The following is a 3675-nucleotide window of genomic DNA, read 5'->3' as shown; positions in this document are numbered from 1 at the left end:
GTGGCTCCCGGCTCTGATTCAGGCCTCAGGACTTCCTGGTCTGGCCCCTCTCCCAGGTGTGAAATGACATTAACAAAGAGTTGGAAATAGCATGTACAGTCACTGATGGCGTTTCCTCATAAGCAGCAAAGATGGCATCAAAAAATAAGTAAGCAAAAGAGAACATCCAGGCCCTACATTTTTTTTTTTTTTTTGCGGTACGCGGGCCTCTCACTGTTCTGGCCTCTCCTGTTGCGGAGCACAGGCTCCGGACGTGCAGGCCCAGCGGCCATGGCTCACGGGCCCAGCTGCTCCACAGCATGTGGGATCTTCCCGGACCGGGGCACGAACCCGTGTCCCCTGAATCGGCAGGCGGACTCTCAACCACTGCGCCACCAGGGAAGCCCCAGGTCCTACTATTAAAACTATTTTCTCTTGACACTGTATACCAACTATAGGATGATACTGTACCCCTCTCCCCCCACAAAAGTACTTGGTGGTAAAGAACAATATTTCTGTCCCTGTCCGCATCGGAGACTTGCATTGGTCTTTAGCAAGCCTGTCTGAGTCAGCGTTTGAGAAAGGAAATGGCTGCTTGAGCAGAACCAGCCTGAGCTTTAACCACCTTTTGGGGCCACATCCCAGCCCAGGTGAGGTGCTCCTCCAGCTCTGGACTTGGATTGGTGTTCAGCTCTTCAGACAGTTCATGCAACTCAAACCAAGAGAGAATCTGAGAATAATGATTCATCACAGCCTGCTGCTCCCAAAACGGATGGAAAGGTTTGTGCCACAGGAAGTTGCTAATCGCCACCTGTTTTGGACCTGCGGCAACAGTGATTTCATGTGGTTCAAACTACCCTTCTACTTTCTGCTGTTAGAAGTTTAGGATCGCGGTTTGCCGGGCTGCAGAAGCCCCTTTGAACTGGCAGTGTGCTCCCCCATTGTCTGAAGGCCCCCACTTCCTCAAAAGAAAAATAGGAACAAGCTCTCTTCCTGATGATTTCACTTGCAAATCCTTTATTTTGTTCGGGTCCAACTCTGCCAAAGTTCATTGACTTCACCAACAGGAACTTCTGAAATGTCTGTTAGTTGGTGTCATAAACTGACCGTTTGCGTCCACCCCTCCCAACAAATTCATGCAATGAAATCACATCCCCCCGTGTGATGGTGTTAGCAGGTGAAGCCCTTGAGAGGTGATTAGATCCTCAGGGTGAAGCCCTCCTGAATGCGATTCCTGCCCGTAGAGAGAAGACCCCAGAGAGCCACCTGCCCCTTCCACCATGTGAGGACACAGGACCACCATCTACGAACCAGGAACTGGGTCCTACCAGATCTGAATCTGCCAACACCTTGTTCTTGGACTTCTCAACCTCCAGAACTGTGAGAAAGAAATTTCTGTGGTTTTTAAGCCACCCAGTTGATGGTATTCGGTTGTAGCAGCCTGAACTAAGATGATATTGGGTGATGGTTAGGGGTATGGACCCTGTAGCCAGAATGCCTGGGTTTGAAACACCTCCTATCTGTGTGGCCATGAGCAAGTTATATGTCCTCTCAGGGCTGCAGTTTCCCTCACCTGCAGAATGGTGCTAAAATGTGCTGAATAGTTTTGGCTGGTATTATTATCTCACGCCCACAGGTGGAGGCCCTATTGTGAGGGCAATGCCCAGTGCAGTGTGGACCCACGTCTTTAAATCTCTCTGGTCAGATGCTCACCTGTTCTTGGCCACTAACTCACTAAAAGAATGTCAATTAGTTCACATTCTCTATTTTCTCATTGTTCTGTCGCTTTCCGCAAAGTCCTTCATGTTTCCTGTCTTCTATGTCAATCTGACCTGAATGGCTTCTCCAGGGATTATTAACTTAAAGTCCATTTCTACGAGCTCATCTGGATGGCTTTTCCTTCAGCAGTCCCACAGGTTCGCCCTCTGATCAACAGCTCTCCCTATTTCACACATCATTCTATTTTTTTAAACCTCACACACACACACCACACACACACACACACACACACACACACACACACACACACACACACACACACACACACAAAATTTACCAAGAAACTGGGTTACTTCTGCGTTGCTGTTGGGAAGATTGTGAAATGATACAGCCACTCTGGAAACCAGCTTGGGAATTTCTATATGAGCTGCTGCTTCAGGTTCTTATAAGCTGGGCCATTAACCAAAGTGACTATATTCAAAGACAGAGAAGAAAAGCCAAAGTCTGCGTTTGTCTGCTTTGACCACCCAGAATACAAACCTTATGCTTTGTTAAATGGAATTTGTTCATATGGAAGATCAATTAATGTGCAGCATCTGTTTGGGACATTTTTTTTTTTTTTTTTTTTTGCGGTACGCGGGCCTCTCACTGTTCTGGCCTCTCCTGTTGCGGAGCACAGGCTCCGGACGTGCAGGCCCAGCGGCCATGGTTCACGGGCCCAGCTGCTCCACAGCATGTGGGATCTTCCTGGACCGGGGCACGAACCCGTGTCCCCTGCATCGGCAGGCGGTCTCCCAACCACTGCGCCACCAGGGAAGCCCTGTTTGGGACTTCTTGCTCTTCTGAATCAACTAACCAAAGTCCTGAGAGCTGCATTAAGACACATTCACCAGGTACAGAAATGGAAAAGTGTGGGCAGATCTTCCTTTCTTATGCAGTTTTTTTTTCCAATTAATAATGCTGTTTCACCTCAAGAATATTTGCTCTTTCAGAGAGTTTTCAGTGACACGCATGAAATTAAATCCTGCAGCTTCCTTACTACCAGACGGCAGTGCCACTTAATGCACATCCCTCTCCTCACACTATTCGTGTTCCAGATCTAGAGGTTGGACCCAGCTCTTAGGAATGGACACATCGACAACCAGGTAACTCTGATCTTTGTCAGATAAGTAAATAAAAGAGGCAAAAGCAAACCAGTAACAGCAAGAGAAAAAAACAGAGGAAATGAATATAGCCATTCATTTCACTTAAGTTCTGAAAGTGAAAAGTATTAGTGCGATGTTTGCAAAAAATTAATAAACAGAAATCTCAATAAAGTTGGGAGACCAGAGAGGAAGCTCTCACACCCTGCGAGGATAGCAGAGCCCAACAGGGAAAAGAAAAATTCATCTTCTTTCCTGGCAAGAACTCAACCAACGAAACACCATGGGCTGTTTTTTTACCAGAGCCCTCCCAACTTCCTTTTTCCATCTATAAAAGTGTTCTCCTTCCCTTGCTGTGTGGGCACTTGTACAAACCCTGAATTGCAATTCTCTATTGATTCTAAATAAACCCATCTTTGTTGAAGAAATATCTGGCTGTCTATTTGCTTCAGGTCAATATGTTCAAATGAAATATATACCTACACTGGTTTTAATTCTCAAAAGAAAAAAACCCTATTCATGTTCATCCAACAACTGATTTCATGGCTGTCATTTTTTTTTTTTTTTTAGCCTCAATGGGCAGCATGTGGGATCTTAGTTCCCCGACCAGGGATCGAACTGGTGCCCCTGCAGTGGAAGCGCAGAGTCTTAACCACTGGACAGCCAGGAAAGTCCCTCCCGGCGTCATTTCTGAAACATATAATAATGTGACTTAACTGATTTGGTATTCAAATTTATCTTAAATGACAAAAACTTAAAAAATGATAATAATATACTGCTTTTTGTACTTGTGCTACTGTTGACCATGATCAACCAGAAATGCATTTGGCTTATT

General features: G+C 45.9%; 1 pseudogene; it reads left to right on the top strand.

The window, feature by feature from the left end:
* Positions 1 to 2120: 2120 nt before the first annotated feature.
* LOC132530450 (splicing regulator RBM11-like) lies at positions 2121 to 2926 on the top strand (annotated as a pseudogene).
* Positions 2927 to 3675: the final 749 nt, after the last annotated feature.

Source organism: Lagenorhynchus albirostris, chromosome 12 (genome assembly GCF_949774975.1).
Source record: "Lagenorhynchus albirostris chromosome 12, mLagAlb1.1, whole genome shotgun sequence".
NCBI classification, from domain to species: Eukaryota; Metazoa; Chordata; class Mammalia; order Artiodactyla; family Delphinidae; genus Lagenorhynchus; species Lagenorhynchus albirostris.
Note: the sequence above shows the minus strand (reverse complement) of the source record. Positions and strands in the feature narration are given on the sequence as shown.